Source organism: Elephas maximus, chromosome 3, assembly GCF_024166365.1.
Source record: "Elephas maximus indicus isolate mEleMax1 chromosome 3, mEleMax1 primary haplotype, whole genome shotgun sequence".
NCBI classification, from domain to species: Eukaryota; Metazoa; Chordata; class Mammalia; order Proboscidea; family Elephantidae; genus Elephas; species Elephas maximus.
Window position 1 is genome coordinate 47,631,047 of NC_064821.1, and position 25,278 is coordinate 47,656,324.

A 25,278-nucleotide genomic window follows, 5' to 3' on the forward strand; every position below is an offset into this window, starting at 1 on the left:
CCTGACTCCAAGCCTTCCTAGTGGTTGCTGCCTCTCTCAATATCTTTCCAATAGATTGCCTTTCCATTTATAATAGCCAGAGTTGGTTTCACCCTTTGTAACTAAGAATCATGAATGGTCCCTTGCCCTTGAAGGGTTAATACTCCAGGCAGTTGAAAGTTGATTAGAAGTCTGGAGACATTGCAGCAGGGTTGAGGAATGGAAAATGCGTTCTTTTATCTGGTCCTAGGGTGCTTGATGGAGTCTTTAGGTGGCACAATGGGTTAAGCATTTGGCTACTAACTGAGAAGTTGGCAGCTCGAATCCACCCAGAGGCACTTTGGAAGAAAGCCCTGGCCATCTAAACAAATAATTTCTTTTATAAGGATCAGCACAAAGCTGGTCGCTATGAGGCGGAGGTTAAAGATGTCCCAAATGTCCAACTTTTCCAAGCTGCTGTACCACTCCGTCATCTGTATCTGTAACATCAACTGCTCCCTCCCCTCTCAGTGCTCTCCCTCCTGTCTTTGATTCCCTAATTTGCTGCAAAGCCTCACAGAACTCAAACTGTATAAAGGAAATGGCTCACGAGGTCGTGGAAACTGGCAAGTCCCAAATTCGTAGGTTGGGCATAGGCCTCTCGCAACCAACGTGGCTGCAGGAGCTGACAAACCCAAACTGGCAGGCAGCTCAGACCACAGGCAGCTGGCTCACAAGGCTGTGAAAGGTGCCGAATCAGGTCACACGATAGGCCGCTGGCCCAATACACTGTGAAGGCTGGCGAATCTCTGAATCAGCAGGTAAGACAGCAGGCCTCTGGGGAAGGTCAGTAGATCAGGAAGCAGACACGGGATCCAGACAGAAAGAGAGCCTTGCCAGGAGACACACATTTATCTTAGATGCAGGCCACACCCCAGGGAAGGGTATAACTTTAGTGAGGTTGGGGGTTGAGTCACTCCCTCCTGCAAGGCTACGACCCAAGACACACCTTATACCAGTCTTGCCTCATCAACTTGTAGAGGTCAGGATCCACAGCACATAAAATGGAGAACAACCACACAATGAACAACCATGGCCCAGCCAAGTCAACCCAGCCACCACAGTTTCCATATACCTTACTTGCATAGTCCCATTCAATCATTGTGTGTGAGTCACAAAGACCATGGCTAGACGGGCCTTATTAAGTAATTCATTGCACCGCACGATCTACTTCTGAAAGATCATAGCCATTGAAAACATGGAGCACAGTTATACTCTGGAGCACATTGGGTTGCCATGGGTCGGAATCCACTCAACAACTGGTTGGTTGGTTTAGGGTGCTTCATTGGCAGGGGGAGAGAGCAAGCAAGACCTGGAGCTGAGAAAGTAGCTGATGGAGGGGGATCTGCAGTGCGGGGGACCTGGGCTGTACTCTAAGCAAGGAGAGCTGTCGGTTTCTAAGATGAGAATGATGTGACATGATCCAAGAGTGAAGTATGGGGTGGACACAGTGGAAGTGATAATAGATTGTCCTGAGAAGTGAGCTGGGGCAGTGGGAGGAGATCATGTAGGAACAACTCAGGAGTAGAAGGGGCAGGTCGGGGACTTGGTGGAGCCAGTTGGGAGAAGGAGGAAGAGGAGGAAGGAGCTAAGAGGGAGAAGATGACAAGGGCTTTGAGTCATAACCTCCAGCTTTTGCCTTCACTACAGATAAAAATGATTGAATTCAAGGCTTCAAGGAAATGGAAAGCAGTTCTCCAGAGACCCTGGGCTTCCAGCTGTCTCAGCAGCAGTCTTACTGGTTTGCAGGGAAGGGACAGGGGGTGGTCCCAGGGCTTGCTGAGTAAACACTGTGCTTCCCCACCAATGTGCATGTAAAAGCTTTATACTTCACAGGAGTAGCTTGAAGAACCTTGGTTCTGTGAGTATATGCTGCTGTGGGAGCTGAGAGGTTTGGCTGGGGACTGTTGAGGATTTACTGGGGCCGGTCATAAATCCTCTTCCCCCACTGAGTTTATGACAATAATGGTGATGATGAAATTTAACATTTCAAGAGCTTCCTTGAAATGTTCCAGACGCTTCTAAGTGCTTGACACGTTTTAACTTATATTTAATAATCACAGCTTTAGGAGTGTTGTTGTTGTTAGATGCCCTCCAGTCAGCTCTGACTCATGGAGACCTTTTGTATAACAACATGAAACATTGTCTGGTCCTGTACCATCTTCATAATCATTGGTATGTTTGAGTCCATTAGTGGCTATAGTGTCAATCCATCTCATTGAGGGTTTCCCTCATTTTCGCTGACCCTCTGTTTTACCAACCATGATCTTCTTTTCTAGGGACTGGTCTTTCCTGATGCCATGTTTGAAGCAAGTGAGCTGAAGTCTTGCCATCCTCGCTTCTAAGGAGCATTCTGGCTGTCCTTCTTCTGCTCCAGGAAACGGGTACTCTTGTTATCCCCATATTCCAGGGCAATCGAGAGAGAAGTGCAGGAGTCGACAGGTGGAAGCCAGTGTCCCCTTCGTTACTGAACCGTGGGGACTTTGGAGAACATGGCTTAGGCTTGCTCGGTTTGCTGGCCAGTGGACTTGCTATTTCTCCACTAAATTAACAAGACATACCCAGTGAAGGTCGCTGGTGGCTCTTTACAAAGGCCAGGCCTCATCACCCACGGACTTCTGTCCCTGTCACAGTCTAAGCCCCAGGGAGCAGGGCAGAGCCAACATGGAGAGAGGGAGGGGGCACTGAGCCCTGCCTAGCCCCTTCTCCCAAATGCATCCACCAGGGAAGCTGCTCCCTCTCAGGGGAGGACTGAGTGAGGGGCAGAGAGAGGCCCCCAGAGTCCCTCCATCACAGGACCCCACATAGAGAATCTTCCCCAACCTGGACCAAGAAAAGGCTGACATGCTCACTGGGAGGTTAGTAGTGGTTTTTTCTGACACGGAGAACACAGTGTTGCTAGAAGGAAGGGTTGTCATTGTTAGCTGCCATCAAGTAGGCCCCTGACTCATGGCAACCCCATGTGTTACAAAGTAGAACTAACTGCTCCATGGGGTTTTCTTGGATGCAGTCTTTATGGAAGCAGTTCTCCAGTCCTTTCTTCTTCTTCTTCCTCTTCCTCTTCTTTCTTCTTCTTCTTCCTTCTTCTTCTCTTTGAACGTACGAGTTGATGGATTTTTTTAAGAGAGCACACGTGTTTAACCAGCAGTCAGATAAAGAAACAGAACAGTATCTGCACACAGAAGCCTCTGTGTACCCAGTCTTAGTCACCACTGCCCTCTCCCCCAAAGGTTTCCAATCTCCTGGCTTTTTTATCACCATAGATTAATTTTGCCTGTTTTGAATTTTATATCAATTAAATCACAGAGAATATATTCTTTTGCATCTGGCTTCTTTTTTCAACATTATGTTTGTGGGATTGATCCACACTGTTACATGTAGCATTTGTCCATTCACGTTCATTTCTAGACAGAATTGTGGAATGAATGAATTGTATGGGTACACCACAGTTTATTTTATGCAGTCTCCTGTGGGTGGACATTTGGGTTGTTCCCAGCTTTTGACTATTAAGAATAGCGCCCCTAAGAACATCTTCTGGTGCTAAGATGTAAATATTTCTGTTGGATAAATGCCTGGGAGCAGAATTGCTGGATCATAGGTTATGAGTATATTAGGTGTATGGCAGTAGTAGATACTGTTAAACATTTTTTTCTAAAGTAATTGTATCAAATTAAATTTCCACAAATGTATGAGTTTCAGTTGCTGTCTTATTTATCTAGTACTGCTATAGCAGAAATACCATCAGTGGATGGCTTTAACAAAGAGAAGTTTATTCTCTCAGAGTCCAGTAGGCTAGAAGTCCGAATTCAGGGCACTGGCTCCAGGGAAGGCTTTCTTTCTCTGTGAGCTCTGGAGGAAGGTCCTTGTGATACAGTCTTCCCATGGTCTAGGAGCATCTCAGTGCAGAAACCTCAGGTCCAAAGGATGTGCTCTGCTCCCGGCACTGTTTTCTTGGTGGTATGAGGTCCCTGCTCTCTGCTAGCTTCCCTCTCCTTTTATCTCTTGAGAGATAAAAGGTGGTACAAACCATACCCCAGGGAAACTCCCTTTACATTGGATCAGGGATATGACCTGGTAAGGGTGTTACAATCCCACCTTAATCCTCTTTAACATAAAATTGCAATCACAAAATGGAGGACAGCCACACAATACTGGGAATCATGACCTAACCAAGTTAATACACACATTTTGGGGGGGGGACATAATTCAATCTATGATATTCTACCCTTTGGCCGCACAAAAAATCATATCTTTGCAACATGCAAGACATATTCATCCCATCGTATCAGAGCAAAAGTCTCAACTCCAAGTCCAAAATCTAAAAATTCCTCTTCATCTGTGAAATCTAGAATACAAGTAATCTGCTTCCAGATGTACAATAATGGCAGAACAGGCACAAGCTAGACATTTCCATTACAAATGGAAGAAACTGGGGGAAAAGAAGGCATAACAGGCACCAAGCAAGTGAGCAGAACACATTACGTTAGCCATCATGGCTTTGAAAATAATCCTTTGTTCTCTGAGACAATTTACACAATGGCCCTGCCTACCAGTCTTTAGGTATTGAACACACTCTTCAGATTCTAAGTGGAGGCCCCTTGGCCCTGGGCTTCAGCTCCGCCTTCCAGGCTCACTGGGACAGCAACTCTGCTCCCTTGGCTTTAGGTGCACCATTCTCACAGTCCATCTGAGTGGCAACTCCACCCTTAGAAACACCAGAGGCCAGGGCTCTACCTTGTGAAACCTCAGAGGTCAGGGTCATACCTTTTGAGAATAAGGCAGCTCAGCTTCTTGTGTTCCTTGTCTCTTCAGCTTCTGCTTCCTGGTTTCTTGCCCTCTCGGCTCCTCGGGCCTCACACCCACATCTGCCCTGCTGGGGCAAGTGTTCCAAAGCTCTGTAGCTCCAGCAATAAGTGCCTACAGGGCACCCCACTCCACCAGGAGGCTTCCTGCGCACAGGCATCCAGCTTTCTTACTCCGTGGGCCAGCAAGCCTAGCTCCACCAATAAGTACCTGGAGGTACCACACTCAGCCAGGAAGCCTCCTGTGCACAGGCACTCGGCTCTCTCGCTCAGTGGTATCTGGCACTCGCCTCCTGGTTCTTCTGTTGCTGGTTCTCTGTCATTGCTGCTTCTCTGCCCCTGAAGGTTCTCTGCTGCTGCTGGCCCTCTGTCACTGCTGCACTCTATCCATTCACAGTTTCAAAACCACTTCCACATTTTAGGTGTCTGTTAGAGCAGCACCCCACTTTCTCAGTACCAAATTCTGTATTAGTCATCTAGTGCTGCTATAACAGAAATACCACAAGTGAATGGCTTTAACAAAGAGAAGTTTATTCCCTCACAGTCCAGTAGGCTAGAAGTCCATATTCAGGGCACCGGCTCCAGGGGAGGCTTTCTTTGTCTGTCAGCTCTGGAGGAAGGTCTTTGTGATGCATCAGTCTTCCCTTGGTCTGGGAGCATCTCAGCGCAGGAACCTTAGGTCCAAAGGATATGCTCTGCTCCCAGTGCTGCTTTCTTGGTGGTATGAGGTCCCCATTCTCTGCTAGCTTCCCTTTCCTTTTATCTCTTGAGAGATAAAAGGTGATGCAAGCCACAGCCCAGAGAAACTCCCTTTACATTGGATCAGGGATATGACCTAGTAAAGGTTTTACAATCCCACCCTAACCCTCTTTAACATAAAATTACAATCACAAAATGGAGGACAACCACACAATACTGGGAATCATGGCCTAACCAAGTTAATACACACATTTTGTGGGGGACATAATCCATGACAGTTGCTCTTCATCTTTACCAATACTTGGTATTGTTAATCTTCTTAATTTTACCCATTTTCTGTTGGGTTGCCTGTGTTTTTCTTTCTATTTTATTTATTGTGCTTTAGGTGAAAGTTTACAACTCACGTTAATTTTTCATACAAAAATTTATACACATATTGTTTTGTGACATTAGTTGCAATCCCCTTAATGCGACAGCACACTCCCCCTTTCCACTCTGGGTTCCCTGTGCCCTTTCAACCGGTTCCTGTCCCTTCCTGCCTTCTCATCCTGCCTCCGGACAGAAGCTTTGCATTTGGTCTCATGTATCTGATTGAACCAAAAAGCACATTCCTCACATGTGTTATTTTTTTGTCTCATAGTCCTGTCTAATCTTTGTCTGAAGAGTAGGCTTCCGGAATGGTTTTAGTTCTGGGTTAACAGAGCGTCCGGGGGCCAGGCCTTTCTTCTGAAGAGCTGCTGGATGAGTTCGAAACAGCCGGCCTTTGGGTTAGCAACTGATCACAAACCGTGTGTTCTACCCAGTCTCCTTAGAAGGAGGTGAGGATCCTTAAATTTAGAAGCCACAAGGACAAGGGGGTGTAAGGACTGGGCATTGACCAAAAGCCTCCAGAGCATGAAGGTGGAGAGGTGGTTGTTGTTAGGTGCTGTCGAGTCAGTTCTGACTCATAGCGACCCTATGTACAACAAAACACTGCCTGGTCCTGCACCATCCTCTTGATCGTTGTTATGCTTGAGCCCATTGTTGCAGCCACTGTGTCAATCCATCTCATTGACAGTCTTCCTCTTTTCCACTGACCCTTTACTTTACTGAGCATGATGTGCTTCTCCAGGGACCAATCCCTCCTGATACCATGTCCAAAGTAAGTGAGATGAAGTCTCAAGTCTCGACATCCTCGCTTCTAAGGAGCATTCAGGCTGTATTGCTTCCAAGACAGATTTGTTTGTTCTTTTGGCAGTCCAGGGTATATTCGATATTCTTCACCAACACCACAATTCAAAGACATCAATTCTTCTTGTGTCTTCTTTGTTCATTGTCCAGCTTTCATATTCGTATGAAAAAAAAAAAGTATGAGGTGATGGAAAACACCATTGCTTGGGTCAGGCGCACCTTAGTCCTTAAAGTGGCATCAGTGATATTGATAGGTGGAGAGGAGGGGGCAGAAATGAGGGTTGATGAGCAGGCAGGATCTATAAGGTCATGTTTGATTCTTTAGGTGTAGGGGCGAAGGTGACCCCTGAGTTCCCAGAACTATTCACTGAGACCTGGGTTCCATGAGGAGAAACATAGGTCAGTTTTAAATAGCTAAGAGATTTTTGGCCCCATGGGACACCCAGTGGGAGATACCAAACTAAAAACCAAACCTGTTGGCATCAAGTCGATTCTGACTCAGAGCGACCTTATAGGCAGAGGTGTAACTAAGGTATGGCAAGTAGGACATATGTCCTGGACAGCGCTTGAGGAGGGGTGCTAATGAGCAGTTTCTATTGGCCATCGCTGTTTCCATCACCAGCTGTGAGAGATCATCTAGCAATTTAAAAGTAATTGCCATAGGCACTATTTTCCGTAGTAGGCCCCTGGCTATAGGACAGAATAGAACTGCCCCACAGGGTTTCCAAAGCTGTAATCTTTATGGGAGCAGACATCTTTCTGCTACATCTTTCTGCAGCGGAGCAGCTGACAGGTTTGAACCTCTGACCTTTTGGTTAACAGCCGAGCGCTTAGCCACTATGCCACCAGGGCTCCTTCCTTTGGGAAATACTGGATAAAAATGCACATTTGAAGTCATCAGCCCATCCGTTGAGCAAGTATTTATTCAGCACCTAATATGTGCCAGGCGCTTTCCTAAGTGCTGGGAACGTCACATGAGAAAGATATCTGACCATATTCCCGACCACTTGGAACTTAGAATCTAGTGGGAGAGACAGACATACAACAAAACACATATAAGTAAAACCACCACCCCCCCCAAAAAAAACCCACTGCCGTTGAGTCGATTCCGACTCATAGCGACCCTACAGGACAGAGTAGAACTGCCCCATAGAGTTTCCAAGGAGCGCCTATCGGATCTGAACTGCCGACCTCTTGGTTAGCAGCTGTAGCACTTAATCACTACGCCACCAGGGTTTCCATATAAGTGAATACACGATGGCAAATTAAGTTCTAGGAGAGAATAACTGGGGGCTCAGGGAAAGTGTCTCATGAGTAAGCAGGAGATGACTATGCCTAGGAAAGGGAAGAGCACTCCAGGCTGGGAGAGCAACCATGTGGCACATGCAAAGGCCCTGTGGCAGAGGTTGGTGCGCTCAGGGAGTAAAAACGAAGCCAATGTGTTGGAGAGTCATGAGCACAGAGAGCTGCAGAGAGGAGGCTGAAAAAGTAGGCAGGATTGATTCTAGGTCCCATGGGAGGTTATCAAAGAGTTTTATGCAAGGAGTGAGAGGAGGCTCCTGAAATTAGTTCAGGCAGGAAATTCTGATGGCTTGGACTAGGGCGATGGCAGTGGAGATGGACAAAGGGGATGGATTTGAGAAATATTTTGGAGATAGAATCACTAAGCCTTGGTGATGAGTTGGATTTGGAGAGTGAGGGAGAAAGAGAGCAGAAAGACTCCCAGATTTCTGTTTGAACACCTGGTGAAGAGTGTTCCTGCTTACCAAGAGAAGAACTAGGTGGGGAGCCAGTGGACAAGCTCTGTCCTGTGCACGTTGAGTTTGAGATGCCACAAGATATCCAAGGGGAGATGTCAAACTGCTGATTGGAGACAAGGGCCTAGAGCTTGGACCAGATGTCAGGGCCACAGATAAAAAAGTGGGAAACATCAGCTTATTGATGATGTTTAAAGTCAACTTTTAGAGTGATCAGATAAGCTAGCCCAGGACCCAGTCCTGGGAAACCCCAATATTTTAGACAGTGGGTGGAGAAGTCTCTGGTGCAGGAAGCCAGAGGTGGTAGCTCAAGCAGTGAGAGTGGGTGAGATGTCCTGGGGTAGGAGTTTAGGGGGTGCAGTGGTTATACTGGAGAAAAGGATTGGTGTTGTTGTTAGCTGCCATTGAATTGCCTCCAATTCATGGTGAACCTACGTACAATGGAACGAAATGTTGCCTGGTCCTGTGGCATCCCCGTGATCAGTTGCTGGCTGGACTGTTGTGATCCACAGGGTTTTTACTGGCTGATTTTCGGAAGTAGATTTTTCTTGCTAGTCCATCTTAGTCTAGAAGCTCTGCAGAAACCTGTGCAGCATCATAACAACACACAAGCCTCCACTGGCAGATGGGTGGTGGTTGCGCATGAGGTACATTGGCTGGGAATGAAATCCAGGTCTACCACGTGGAAGACAAGAATGCTACCACTGAACCACCGCTGTCCCCAGAGAAAAGAATAGGATTCCCCTAAATATTTGAAGAACGACCATACATGAGAACGTAGACTCATTTTGTCTTTACTCACGGTATGGTTTTTGTCTTAACATAAGGAAAAATTGCCCAAACCCAGAACTGTGCAGAGGTGGTCTAAATGATCTAGAGGGAATTCAGCTTTAGATGGATGGTAGGAGGAGATGATCTTTTAACTTTGAGATGTTACTATTCTAGTTTATGTCCTCCCCACCTGTCTGTCATACTTAGTTTGTCGTACTCTGGCGGCTTGTGTGTTGCTCTGAGGCTGGGAGCTATGGCACCAGAATTTCAAATACCAGCAGGGTCACCCATGGTGGACAGGTTCCAGTGGAGTTTACAGACTGACAGACTAGAAAGAAAGGCCTGGTGATCTACTTCCGAAAATGTCCGTGAAAACCCTATAGATCACAACAGAATACTGTCTGAAAGAGTGCTAGGAGATGATGCCCCTAGGTTGGAAAGCACTCAGAATACACTATGGCAGCAAAAATGGGCTGGAGCATAGCAACAATTATGAGGATGGTGGAGGACTGGGCAGTATTTCGTTCTGTTGTAAATGAGGGCACCATGAGTCGGAGTCAACTCAATGACAATAGCTTAAGTCCTACAAAAGGGAAAGAAAAATTTGCTTTACGTCAGAGCTAGCCTTTTTATAAAAATATAAGTAAACTCAGTCATTGGACACGCGTTTACAATGGTCCTATAGTGCTCTGGGCACGGGAACGTAGAGGTGACTGACATGGGCAAAGCTGCCCTGCCTTGGTGGAGTTTAGGGATGGACACACTCAGTTTCCTCTTTATGTGCATATTTACCTTTTATCCAGAAACTGCATGTCAGTGGTCATTTCTGTATTTTTTAATTGATCACTGGAGCATAGCAAAAGATGAGCGTTGAAAAGACAAATGGATCAGTTCAACAACACATTAAGTCAAGAGGTTAAAAATATGGTCCCCAGCATTTACAAAGTTGAGTAGACATGTGCCTGTTCCATTCTCTCATCAAGTGAAACGTCCCCTTTCATTAAAAAAAAAATCCATGTATTTACCGCTGATGTAACCCGCAATGATGCAGGTGGTTAGACAGGATGTTTCAGTCCTGAGTAACTGGTGGTACAGATGCTTCATTCATCCCTCCCAGACATCTCTAAGCAGCAGGTCTGTGCCAAAGGAAGCCGTATAAACAAAAGCAGAAGTATTTGAAGCAAATAACAGCTCATGTGGTTTGCCCCTTTCTCAAAAACATCTCACTCATATTTCTTTCAATTTGCCTTGTCCCCCTTTAGAAAGGACCCTGTAGTGGTTACTAGCCCTTGTTATTCCTTCATCAGATATTTATAGGAGGCTTTTATGTGCAGGAAGGAGTCCTGGTGGCACAGTGGTTAAGTGCTAGGCTGCTAACCGGAAGGTCAGCGGTTTGAACCCACAAGCTGCTCTGTGGGAGAAAGATGCAGCAGTCTGCCTCCTTAAAGATGACAGCCTTGGAAACCCTATGGGGCAGTTCTACCCTGTATTATATGGTCACTATGAGTAAGAATTGACTCGATGGCAGTGGGTTTTTTTGTGCAGAGGGGCATTCATGGGTGGCACAAACAGTTAAGCCCTGGGCTGCAAACTGAAAGGTTGGCGGTTTGAGTTCACCCAGAGGCACCTCAAAAGAAAGGCCTACCAATCTACTTCCAAAAAATCAGCCATTGAAATCCTGTGGAGCAGTTCTACTCTGACACACATGGGAATTGTCTCCATGGCAAGTGGTGCTGCCCGGTGAATGGGTGCACCAGACAGATGTGGTCCTGGCCCCCATGGGGAATGGAGAGTTCTCCATGGCAGGGTTTTCTGAGTGCAAACAACAGGAACCAAGCCTGACTAAAATAAATGAGGGTTGGGGGAAGGATACAGGGAAGCTCGTAGAATGAAAGGAGAAGCTGAACAAGCAGGCCAGTGCGGCAGGCAAGGATAGATGGGGTTTGTCAAGAGAGCAGCAGCTAAAGGAGAAGTAAATCTGCTCCAGTTGTTTGCTCATCATCGCACATTCTAAGACCATTGTGCTCAGGGTCAAATTCTAGAAGTGGGAGCATGATTGATCAAGCTTCTGCCACACCCTCTGGGAAGGTGAGGTGTATTGGCTGACACCACACAATGGGGGAGAGTTAATTTCTCCAAGGAAAGTCCATTACATTCTAAACTTGTTGCTGTCAGTCCATTCCAACTCATAGGGACCCTACAGGACAGAGTAAAACTGTCCCGTAGGGTTTCAAAGGAGCAGCTAGTGGGTTCAAACTGCTAACTTTTTGGTTAGCAGCCACAGCTCTTAACCACTGTACCATCAAAATGCATGTTCTAGTATGCATTAAAACATATAAAAGAAGGAGAGATATATACCATCATCATGGATAAGAATATTCAGGATCTCATAAAGATACCCACCCATTGAAACCCTTTGCCATCAAGTTGATTCCTGACTCATAGTGACCCTATAGGACAGAGTAGGCCTGCCCCATAGGGTTTCCAAGGGTCGGCTGGTAGATTCGAACTGCTGGCCTTTTGGTTAGCAGCTGAGCTCTTAACCACTATGCCACTGGGGCTCTATAAAGATGTCAGTATACCTCATATTAATATATAAATTCAATATAATACCAATAACAATTTTAAAAAAGAAGTTTTGAGGATGTGACAAGCTTATTCTGAAGTGTAAATGGAAGAGCAAACGACCAAAATGAGTTAAGACCATTTTGAAGGAGAACAAGGTGGGAGGTTGGGGAACTTGCCTGGATAAATATCAGGACTTATTATAAAGCTATAGGAATCAAGATCTGTGGTATTGGCATAGAAATAGACAAATGGCCTAATGGAACAGAACCCAGAAACAAACCCACACATGTATGGAGTTTTGATATATGATAGATGTGGCACTGTAGATTAGTGATACAGGGATGATAGACTAGTCAATAATTGGTGCTGAACAAATGACTATGCATATGGAAAAAATAAATCAAGCCCCCACTTCATACCAAACACAAAAGTAAATTTTAGGTGAACTAAATGTAAAGCAAAATTTGAAAACATTTGGAAGAAAATTCAGGAGACTATATTAAGAAAGGATTTCTTAACCAAGACACAGAAAGTACAATCCATAAATAAATAAGTAAAAGGTTAACTTTTTAGAAAAGTTGTTGTTAGGTGCTGTCAAGCCAATTCCACTTATAGCGACACCATGTGACAGAGTAGAACTGCCCCATAGGGTTTTCTTGAAATAATCATTATGGAAGCAGATCTCCAGGTCTTTCTCCTGAGGAGCGATTGGGTGGGTTCTAACTGACAAACTTTTGGTTAGCTGTGCACTTAACATTTAGACTACCAGGGTTCCTTTTAGGGAAGTTAGGGACAGCCTATTAGAAAAATTAGATGTTGTTGATTAACTTCTGCTACACCGTGACCATCTTTTTGATTGCACTGATTGGATATTGTAGAGAGAAATGTTAAAGATGAAGAAATTGAAGTTTTTTTTTTTGTTTTTTTTTTACCAACTCCTGTGGTCTGAAATTGATTAAACATGCAATCAAGATGCCTGGATAAATACTGGAGATTGGAATGAGAAAGTTGGAAACAAAAAGAATTGGTAGTTAGAAAGTATGGCCTTGGTAATAGAAATGATACCAGCGATCACATGATAGAATTTTTCAAGACCAAAGACCTATTTATTGCAAACACCTTTTTTCAATAACATAAATGGTGACTCTACACGTGGACCTCGCTGGATGCAACACACAGGAATCAAATTGACTACATCTATGGAAAAAGATGATGGGAAAGCTCATCATCAGTCAGAACAAGGCCAGGAATGGACTGCAAAACAGATCATCAATTGCTCATATGGAAGTTCAAGTTGATGCTGAAGAAAATTAAAACAAGTCCAAGAGAGCCAAAATACAACCTTGAGTGTATCCCACCTGAATTTAGAGACCACCTCAAGAATAGAATTGATGCATTGAACACAAAGGACAGAAGATTAGACGAGTTGTGGGGTGACATCAAGAACATCATACATGAAGAAAGCAAAAAAATCATTAAACAGACAGGAAAGAAAGAAAAAAACAACAAACAAAAAGACTAAAATGGATGTCAGAAGAGTCTCTGAAACCCGCTCTTGAACGTAGAGTAGCTAAAGCCAAAGAAAGAAACGATGAAGTAAAAGAGCTGAACAGAAGATTTCAAAGGATGGCTCAAGAAGACAACATAAAGTATTATAATAAAATGTGCAAAGTCCTGGAGTTAGAAAACCAGAGGGGAAGAAATGTTTGACATTTCTCAAGCTGAAAGAACTGAGGAAAAAAATCCAAACATTGAGTTGCAATAATGAAGGAGTCTATAGGTAAAAAATTGAATGACGTAGGAAGCATCAAAAGACGAAAGGAATACACGGAATCACTGTACCAAAAAGAATTGGTCGATGTTAAACCATTTCAGTAGGTAGCATATGATCAAGAACCAATGGTACTAAAGAAAGTAGTCCAAGGTACACTGAGGGCATTAGCAAAAGAACCAAAAAAAAAAAAAAAGCCCAGTGCTGTCGAGTCAATTCCGACTCATAGCGACCCTATAGGACAGAGTAGAACTGCTCCGTAGAGTTTCCAAGGAGTGCCTAGCGGATTCGAACTGCTGACCTTTGGTTAGCAGCCGTAAGCACTTAAACACTACACCACCACTAGCGAAAGAAAGTCTCCAGTAATTGATGGAATACCGATGGAGACGTTTCAACAAAGGGATGCAACACTGAAAGTGCTCATTTTTCTATGCTAAGAAATTTGGAAGACAGCTACTGGGCCAACCAACTGGAAGAGACCCATATTCATGCCATTCCAAAGAAAAGTGATTCAACAGAATGTGGAAATTATTGAACAATAGCGTTGATATTATATGCAAGTAAAATTATGCTGAAGATAATTCAAACACTGTTGCAGCAGTACATCGACAGGAATTGCCAGAAATTCAAGTTGGATTCAGAAGAGGATGTGGAAAAAGGGATATCAGTAATGATGTCAGATGGATCTTAGCCACACGCAGAGATTAGGAGAAAGATATTTACTTGTGTTTTATTGACAAGGAGAAGGCATTTTACTGCGTGGATTATAACAAATTATGGATAACATTGCAAAGAACAGGAATTTCAGAACACTTAATCGTGCTCATGAGGAACCTGTACATAGACCAAGAGGCAATTGTTTGGACAGAACAAGGGGACACTGCGTGGCTTAAAATCAGGAAAGGTGTGCATCAGAATTGTATCCTTTAACCATATTGATTCAATCTGTATGCTTCAGCAAATAATTCCAGAAAGTGAACTATATGGAGAAGAACAGGGCTTCAGAATTGGAGGAAGACTCATTAACAAACTGCATTATACAGGTGGTACAACCTTGCTTGCTGAAAGTGAAGATGAAGCACTTACTGATGAAGATCAAAGACTACAGCCTTCGGTATGGATTACACCTCAACATAAAGAAAACAAAAATCCTCACAACTGGAACAGTAGGCAACATCATGATACCAAAAAACCCATTACCATCGAGTCAATTCTGACTCATAGTGACCCTATAGGACAGAGTAGAACTCCATAGGGTTCCCAAGGAGCGGCTGGTGGACTCAAACAGCTTACCTTTTGGTTAGCAGCTCAGCTCTTAACCCCTATGCCAACAGGGCTACTGAAGTTGTCAAGGATTTCATTTTACTTGGATCCACAATCAACACCCATGGAAGAAGCAGTCAAGAAATCAAAGTATGTTTTGCGTTGGGCAAATCTGCTGCTAAAGACCTCTTTAAACTGTTAATAAGCAAAAATGCCACTTTGAGGCCTAAGGAATGCCTGACTCAAGCTATGGTATTTTCAATCACCTCGTAAGCATATGGAAAGCTGGACAATGAATAAGGAAGACAGAAGTAGAATTGATGCACGTCTATTATGGTGTTGGCAAAGAATATTGAATATTCCATGAACTGCCAAAAGAATGAACAAATCTGTCTTGGAAGAAGTACAACCAGAATGCTCCTTAGAAGTGAGAATGGCGAGACTTCGTCTCACTTTGGACATATTATCAGGAGGGACCAGTCCCTGGAGAGGGACATCATGCTTGATAAAGTAGAAGGTCAGCTAAAAAGAGGAAGACCCTTGAGGAGATGGATTTACATGGTAGCTGCAACAATGGGCTCAAACATAGCTAGGGCTGTGAGGATGGCACAGGACTGTGCAGTGTTTCATTCTGCCGTGCATAGAGTTGCTATGAGTCGGAACCGACGCTACGGCACCTAACAACAGTAACACCTGAGACCATCTTTTCAATTGCACAGGTTCAGATATTGGAGAGAGAAAAGCATTCCTGATTTCCCTAGGGCAATTCAACTAAGGGAATTAGCGAACAGAGGAGCCCTCGTGGGTTATGGTTAAGCTCTCGGCTGTTAACTGAAAGGTCAGCAGATTGAACCCACCAGCTGATCTGTGGGAGAAAAGACCAGATGATTTCCCATAAAGATTAAAACAAACGAACAAACAAAAAAATTAAACCCATTGTCATCCTCTCAATTCCAACTCATAGTGACCCTAAAGGGCAGAGTAGGGCTGCCCCATAGGATTTCCAAGGCTGTAATCTTTAGGGAAGCTGACTGCCACATCTTTCTCATGAGAGTGGCTAGTGGGTTTGAACCCCTGAGCTTTTGGTTAACAGCCGAGTGGTTAACCACTGCACCACCAGGGCTCCTTCCCTGTAAAGTTTACAGCCTAGGAAACCCTATGGGGCAGTTCTAGTTGGCCCTATAGGGTTGCTATGAGTTGAACTCAACTCCATGGCACACAACAACTAATTTCAGTGCAAACAGCTTGTCCTCAACAACTGAACATAGGGAAAATAAACATCTGAGTCCGGTGGCTGCCATTTCCACCAAAAAAAAAAAAAAAAACCATAAAATGAAAACACCAACAGCAAATGGGGCAATGGTATTCGTGATGACTGAGTTCTAGTCCTCCACAAGAATACAGTAGCTTTGGTTGTTTCACAACCAAGTGAGTTTGTTTCCAACTGTAAAAGTGACTCATTCAGTGCCGGGTATCAACTTTATGGCCTTTCTCTGGGGGTAAAAACTGGAAAGTGCCTGAGAAAATATCTGTTTGAAATCTAAAGTGCTCCAGATAGATCCTGTTGCTTGTAGGACCAAGAGCTGATGGGGAGCTAGCAAATAATTAGATTATTTTGGTAATAAAGCTTGATATGTCCATAATAAAAGTTAATGAGTATGTGCATACTTTCAGACATTTCAAAAGAGTCCAGACTGAACATATTAAAAGGAATCTTTGTGTGTTTCCTCTGTAGAATTCCACTGAGAAGGATGTTGAAAGTTACTTCAAGACCAGCCTAAAGCCATTACTATGTATGTGTGTGTGTTGTTTTCTTTTGTCATCCAAATGGCCCACTTAGAAAAGCTCTGTTAGGTCTCTCAAAGTAGGCCTAGGCTGTAAACCACATGTCAAATAGCATGGAAACATTGATGTCAAAGGCAGAACACTTTAAAAAAGATAAAATAACATTTTCCTTGTAGTATTTGAAGCTTTCATTTCTTTTCTAAATGCAGTAAATACATCTTTCTTTCCCCACTGGAAAGATAATAGAATAGAAACAGAAAGTTGGTCGTAAATAGTTATATTCTGTTATGTTGTCGTGTTAAGTGTCATCGAGTGGGCTCTGACTCATAGCGACCCCATGCGTAACAGAATGAAACATTGCCCGGTCTTGCACCATGCTCACAATCATTGCTATGTTTGAGCCCATTGTTGCAGCCACTGTGTCAATCTATCTTCCTCTTTTTCACTGACCCTCTACCAAGCATGATGTCCTTTTCCAGGGACTGGTCCCTCTTGATAACATGTACAAAGTAAGTGAGATGAAGTCTCACCATACTCACTGCTAAGGAACATTCCGGCTGTACTTCTTCCAAGACAGATTTGTTCTGGCAGTCCATGGTATATTCAATATTCTTTGCCAATACCATAATTCAAATGCATCAATTCTTCTTTGGTCTTCCTTATTCATTGTCCAGCTTTCACATGCATATGAGGCAGTTGAAAATACCATGGCTTGAGTCAGGTGCATCTTAGTCCTCAAAGTGATGTCTTTGCTTTTTAACACTTTAAAGAGGTCTTTTGAAGCAGATTTACCCAGTGCAGTTAGTCTGATTTCTTGATTACCGCTTCCATGGGGGTTGATTGTTTAAGTAAAATGAAATCTTTGACGACTTCAATATTTTCTCTGTTTATCATCATGTTGCTTATTCTGTTATAATTGTAGAATTTTATAATTAGGAAGACCCTCAGAAGTCCTCCAGTCCAAACTTTCCCCGTCATAGAAGAGGAAATCAAAGGTCAGAAAAGTTGACTGACTTATCTAAGATCACCAGCTTCAGGTCCCTGGAGAGTTAACACATTCAAGACTAAATTTTGACTTTATGCATTTAAAATCAAGAATGCTCATAGTTAAGTCAATAGTTAAGATGATCACTTTGATATTTCATTTATTCATCCAATAAACAGTGAGCACCTACTGTGTGCCAGGCACAGGTCTCGATATTGGAACCACAGCTGTGACTATAGCTGACCTTATGGAGCTGATGTTTAGTGGGAGGGGAGGGAGATGCAGTGAACAAGGAATTCCACAGAATCAGTGCTGTGATGGAGCTAGGGGGCCCAGGAAGTCCCCTTTGAAAAGGTGATGTTTGAACTGAGACCTGGGTGAAAAGGAAGCAGCCTGCAAACTGAAGAGGAAGTGCCTACACCAGCAGAGAAGCACAAGGAACTGGGATGGAGGGCACACGGTTCAGGAGCCTTCAGGGTGGCTGGAGGGCCCTGAGCTAGGAGGCAGGGGGCTGCAAGGAGGGAGGCTGCCAGATGGGCCAAGATAAGGAGACTGGGTTTATCCAAGTCTAGTGGGAGCCTTGGGAGAGTTTGAAGGGAGTGATGGATCTGACTTCCAGTTTCTGAAGCATTATTTGGCTGCCATAGCAAGAAGGATGAATGGTGGAGGGGAGAAAATGGGGAGGAGCCTTCTGCAAGTGTCCAAGCAAGCCAATGGTGGTTTAGGTGAGGTGGGCGTGGTGGAGATGGAGGACAGTGCATGAATTCAAGACTCAGTGGCTTGAGTTGATGAGAGCCTGGCTACCTTGGATTGTTGCTAACTGGAAGGTTAGAGGTTCAAGTCCACCTATAGGTGCCTTGGAAGAAAGGTCTGTCCATTTATTTCGAAAAAATCAGTGATTAGAAACTGCATGGAGTACAGTTTCACTCCAACATACATGGGGTCAACATGAGTTGAATCAACTCATGGCAAGCGGTTATGATGCGCAGGTACTGTTCTGAGGTGCTAGGGTTGCAGCCACGTAGAAGACTGACCAGGCCCCTGCCCCTGGGGAAAGAGATGTACAATAAACAGATGTGCAATTAAATAAATAAATAAGCCAATCTCAGAAATCCATAAGGGCTTAGAAGTGAATTAAAGAGGTAAAGGGGTGGAGAGTTGCCTGGGCTCTTTGGTGAGAGCCGGTAACAAACACAAGGCTCGTGGGAGGGGTGGTCATGCCTGCCCCTGTAGATGGGGACAGGATTTTCATCTTCACCCTCAGGGCAAAGGAAGTCACCAATGGTGTTCAGCCAGGAAATGGCCCTGTCAGGTTTGTGGTTGAGAAATGTCCCTTTGGCTTCACTGAGGACAGTGGACTGGAGGCAGCAAGAGTGGACCCTAGAGATCAAAGGAGACTCGGTGGTTTGGATGGCAGAGGAGGGCATTCTGAGCAGAAGGAGAGGCAGTGAACACAGAGTGGTGTGGATGAGTGGACCCAACGTGTTCAGAGAGTAAAAGCTGCAGGGCCTGGTGAAGAATGGGTCAGGGAGGGCATGAAAGTGGAGTCCAGGAGGAAACCCAAGTTCCTGGGGAGAAGAGATGGAGAGAGGAGTTCATGAATGGTGTAACCGGTTAAGCACGAGCCTACTAACCAAAAAGTTGGCAGTTTGAATCTACCCAGAGGCCCCTTGGAAGAAAGAAAGACCTGGTGATATGCTTCTGAAAGGTCACAGCCATGAAAACCTTATGGAGCAGTTCTTCTCTGCAACACATGAGGTCACCATGAGACCCGACAGCAACTATTTTTTTTGTTAGAGCTAGAGAGGGTGCCATTTAATGAGAATGGAACCTGAATGACATCAGCTTTGGAAGACGATCTTGAGTTGAGTTTGAGGTACCTATGGATAAGGCGGAGGAGAGTTGGAAAAATGCAGGTGCGGAAAGTATGTGAATTTGAAATATTTCAGGGGGAAACAATAAGACTGTTAATTACATTGGATACTGGGGATGAGGGAGAGGGAAGTGACAAGGATGCCTTAGGTTTCCAGCTTATACCATTTAGAAACACGGTGGTACTGTTTTGTGGGGAGTGTCTTTCTAGTTTGTCACTTACCGTTCACGTTTGTTTTGAGTGGGGTCCTGGGTGATGCAAATGGTTAATGCACTCAGCTGCTAGTGGAAAGGTTGAAAGTTGGAGTCCAACAGAGGTGCATAAAGAAAGGCCTGATGACCTATTTCCAAAAATATGCCATTGAAAACCCTATGGAGCACCATTCTACTCTGACACACACGGGGTTGCCATGAATTGGAGCTGAAAGAATTTAGTTCACCGTAAAAGAGTAGTTTGTATGTTTTATTACCATTAGAGTGAAACACACGTTGGTCAAAGAAATCTGGGGCCATATTAAACAAATATCCTAGAACTAAAGACCTCAGTATCCTCTGAGAAATAATTTCAGGTCATGTGTAAACCCAGGGCTGAACTCATCATTTCTTCTAATATCAGAAGCTGAGTTTGCTTATGATGAAATCCCACATCATAATCTTAACTAAAATCGCTGAATTCCAGGTGCTACTAAGGAAAGTTTAGATTGTAAGTTGACACAGCATTCTTGTCCCAACCTGGGAAAGCTATTACCTGAAAGTTGTACACACCTACTGAATTGCTTCTTAAACAAAACAAAAGCAGTTTCCCTTGTTCCGAATACAAGCTTTCAGCCACAAAAATTAATTACATCACCTATAAAATTAGCCTTGTGTTTTGCATCCAAAGGTCAATGTTCAGACAGAGAAATGGTTTAGTGCCTTCAAACTCAGGGCTCAGCACATAAATATTGATCACACCGAGGACAGGAACTCATTGTACATGGTTTGTTTGCCTTATCAGGTAGTTACCTGGGGCAAAGAGTCCACGTCTGCTTCCTGTCCCGATTTCTCTTGCCCAAGAACTTGGGCAGTTGTTTATTTGACAGAGTGTTCTGTCCCATCCGCTTTCTTCTGGGAATAAAGGCACGGATGCTAAACAAATACATCACCTGGTCTGCAGATACCTCACTTCTGCAATGGGGAGAGTTCCAGGTGTTGGCTGGAGGATCCAACGTCATCTGTGAAAGAGAAAACAGCTGCTCTGTCCGCAGGAGAAGAGGAAGCATGCAATTGCCCCACGGAGGATTTTTTGCTTGCTTTGGTTAGGGTTTCAAATGTTCTCAATGGTTTTCATGGAATGTCTTGTCAAGCTTTTGATAGTGAAAATGAAATCACAGAGATATAGGCGGGCGATGAGCACAAACATGATCCGTGGCAAAAACACACCCTTCTGTTTTATTACAGTTTTCTATGTTTATAAAACTTGAGTGTTAGTGAAACATTGGCCAACTTGGCTTTCATCTGCCCACGTATTTATTTTGGCCATTCTTAGCGTTTATTTCGCAAGTTCTCATATTAACTAACTCAGGCAATTTTTACATAAGAAAGTTCAACTGGGCTCTGTGCCACAAGTTCAACTCTGCATTCTCCGTCTCCTGATGTGGGTCCTAAGGAATGGGTTTCTGTACCTTCTTGACAGAAATCCAAGTTAGACTAAATGAAAATATGCAGGCAGCCTCTGTCAACAAACTATTGTTCATGTTTTCTTACCCTGAAATATCCTAGTTCTTTCTTACTAATCATCAATACACTTGTGTGGTTATATCTGAATCTATTTTGCATCTCTTATTTTAGTCTTTTCTACCCATGGAGCTACGGGGCCATTGGTAGTTCAGGGGTAGGATCCTTACCTTCCATGCAGAAGACCAGGACTCAATTCCTGGGCAATGCACTTTATGTGCAGTCAACCACTATCTGTCAGTGGGGGCTTGCGTGTTGCTATGATGCAAACCAGGTTTCAGTGGAGCTTCTAGACTAAGATGGACTAGGAAGAAAGGCCTGGTGAAAATCAGCCAGTGAGAACCCTAAGGAACACAATGATTCCATCCACAACCCATCATGGGAACAATGGAGGACCGGGTAGCATTTCCTTCTGTTATGCATGGGGTTGCCATGAGTTGGGGGCTGACTGGATGGCAGCTCATGATAACAACAACTCATGGAGCTACTAATTCTAAACACTTTACTAGCAATTGTGCATTGTTACATTCTAATTTGCATTCCTTTTATTGCTTACTAGCTTGATTGGCCATTTGAATCTCCTCTTTCCGAATTTTCTGCTATCCTTTGCCCACCTTTTCTACTGGAGCTTTAATATCACATCCATAAAGGATACCAAGAATATCAACACTTCTTTTGCTGTAGAAAACCACCAAATACTCAGTGGACACGTAAGATGTCCAACCTGTAAACCTGTTGCCATCGAGTCTATTCTGACTCATAGCAATCTGTGAGTGTGACAATATAGTTATGAGTATGTGTGTCTTCTGACATCTACTCTGAATAACCTCTCTGACACCAACTGCAAATGCAGTTGATCTTCCTCTGACTCTCACCACACAGAATGAGGTCAGATGTCACACATTAAGGAACACAGTCCTCTAGACTGCCAAGTCTGCCTAAGACCTTAGACACCAGCTGTAAGTTCAGTCATTCCCAGGACACCTGTCCTATGACATGCTGGCTACAAATTCAGGGGCTCCCACTGCCTACTCTAACTAAACACTAGCCACAGTCTTGAAGGTCCCCAGGACACCTGCACTTGTGACCAACTGGCTAAAAATTCCAGGCTTCCTGTTACCTTCTTGGATTTGCTAACTTGGTAGAATGACTCACATAATCCAGGAAAGCACTGTACTTACAGTTTTATTACAAAGGAAACAAAAGAAGACCCACATAAAGTGAGGTCTGGAAGGTCCCCAATGAGGAATTTCTGTGTCCCTAAGGATGCGTTACCCTCCCAGTGTATCGCTATCTATCACCAAACAGAGAAGCTCATCTGAGCTTTAGTGTCCAAAGTTTTTAATGGGTTCTCACTCTATAAGCATGATTGATTGAGTCTCTGCCCATGTCGTTAAACTCAATCTCCAGCCCCTTCTCCTCCCTAGAGGTCAGGCTTATATCACTTGGTGGATTTTCCTGGCATGGCCAGCCACCACACAACATAAACCACCGCATTAACATAACCTGTCTGGTGTGGTCCTGAGGCTTCTAATCTCTTGGGAAATGCCAAGGGTTTAGAGGTTACCTTCCAGGAACCAAGAACAAAGACCAAATTCTTTGGGTAAAGTTAGTTCTTCGCCTCACAGCACCTTTCTAGTTCAGGCACAGTGCATTTGCTCTTTTATTTGTTCTAAATGTAGCCAAGTTTCATGAGATAATCCTTCCAACTAATTTTCCAAAATTCAGTAAACAAATTCATGGTAATATCCAGTGACCTTATGAGGAGGTATCTTGGTCCATCTTGTCCATTGTTGGATTCCAGTACCTAGAACTTCCTGGACCAAGCAGTTTTTTCTGTTTCTTGTCTCTCCCTACCACCCTTCCTTACCTTCCTCTCAAATACCTGGCCATGAGTGCCATGTGTGCTGCCTTTTGATGGGCTGGGCCATGCCACTAGGCTGGGGAGCCACTGGCACACAGCTTCCTGGGTCCATGCTACCATGCCTTAGTCCTTAGGCTCCCTTGGGGCATTTTGTTGTAGTTGTTATTTTATTTATTTATTCATTATTATTTGGTTTTGGCTTCTGTTTCTTTCTCTTCTTTCCCACACCCACTTAGCTCCACACATCACATCCTCCCCCTTCCCTCCTGCCTAACTGCACTGCATGCTAAACACTGCACCCCTGAGTGGCACAGGTGAAAACTACCAGATCCTGCCCTGCACTAACCTCCAGCCCTGCCCGTCGGTGCAAGTACATGCCATAAATGACCCATTGCCAACCCTTCCTCTCTGCTGGACCTACCCTGCTGTACCATAGCTGAGCGATGGGCCCTGCTCATGTGGCAAGGTGATGAGAAGTATTGTGCCCACAGACATGCAAACAACAAAGAACACCCAGCCTGCCTGCCCTGACATAACCAAATAAAACAAAAAAGCAGAATGAAACAAATCTACAATCAATAAATGAAGAAAATAATTCCTGAATGTCCTGAAGACAGCAGACAATATCAAAACATATAAAATAACAGGAGAGGATGGCTCCAGAAAGCATACAAAATAAAGTACCAGACGACCTAGTAGAAACAAAGGGACTACATTTGCTATTTGATAGGGAATTCTAAACTTTGATATTCAGGGCTCTCCAAGAGATGAAGGAAAATGACGGCAAAAATAGAGAAAAAATAGACAAAATCATGGAAAAGACAGGCAAAACAATGGATGAATTCAAGGAAAAAAAAGTCAAAATAAACAACTAGAAATCAGACAAAAACAGCAATTAGAAATTCAAAATGTGAACAAAAAGATTTCCGAAATGGACAATGCCATAGAAGGTTTTAGGAGCAAGTTTCAATCAATGGAAGACAGGATCAGCTAAATTGAAGACAAATTCTTGGCTACCACTTTGTTTGAGGAAAAATCAGAGAAAAGAATGAAGACAAAGAAACCCTGAGAACGATGTGGGATACAATCAAAAGCAAAAATTTGCATGTGATCAGAGTTCCAGAACAGAGGGAGAAAATGGAAAACACAGAGAGGATCATGAAAATTTACTGACAGAAAACTTCCCTAATATCATGAAAGATGAAAAGCTGACCATCTAAGAAGTTCAATGAACCCCATGTATGATAGACTCCAAAAGAAAAACACCAAGTCATATCATAATCACACTCACTAAAAGCAAAGATAAAGAATCCTGAGAGCAGCTTGTGAAAAATAAAAACTCACATACAGAGAGGAAACAACAAGACTAAACTCTGATTACTCAGCAGAAACCATGCAGGCAAGAAGGCAATGGGACGAAATATATAAAACCTTGAAAGAAAAAAATTGCCAACCAAGAATAATATACCCTGCAAAACTCTCACTTAAATATGGTGGTGACATTAGGACATTTCCAGATAAACAGAAATTAAGGGAATATGTAAAAACCAAACCAAACTTACAAGAATTAATAAGAGAGTCATTCAGTTAGAGAACCAACAACATCAGACAACAGCCTTAATCTAGGGCACAAGACTGCATCAGCCAGATACCAACTCAGGTAATGAAGTCTCGAAGATAAAACAGAACTAAAAAAATTTACAACAGGGAACCAGAGAGGTCAGTCTGTGAATGACAACATGGTCAGAACAATAAAAGAAGGAATAAATGACATGTAGGCACAGAACTTTCAAATGGAGAGAAAGTCAAGGTGATATCAAGTAATAAAAGACTGGTTCAAACTGAGGAAGATAAGAGTAAACTTCAAGATAACCACAAAAAAGTTAACACACCTACTCATCAAAATAAAGAAGAAAAACATAAAGTCTTAGTAAACACAAAACAAAAAATCTACGAGCAAAAGGAATTCAGAACAGGAGAGTAAGAGGAACAAATAAAGCATCAGCATGAAAAAAAACTTACAAAATGACAGCAATAAGTTCACACCTACCAATAATCAACTGAATGTAAATGGCTTAAATGCATCTGTAAAGAGACAGAGAGTGAAGGAATGGATTAAAAAACAGGACTTATCAAAATGCCACCTTAGAAACAAAGACATAAATATATTAAAAATCAAAGGATGGAAAAAAAATATCAAGCAAACAGCAACCCCCCGCCCCCCCAAAAAAAGCTGG

At 43.6% G+C, this 25,278-nt stretch overlaps 1 protein-coding gene across 1 annotated transcript in view; it reads left to right on the forward strand.

Moving 5' to 3' along the window:
* The window catches only part of SLC45A1 (solute carrier family 45 member 1), a 149,764-nt gene that overhangs the window by 35,983 nt on the left and 88,503 nt on the right, over nucleotides 1-25,278 (forward strand). The window contains exon 2 of the mRNA XM_049877818.1: nucleotides 2,298-2,876. The gene's annotated coding sequence lies outside the window, so the exon portion shown is untranslated. The remainder of the gene's footprint in view (nucleotides 1-2,297; nucleotides 2,877-25,278) is intronic.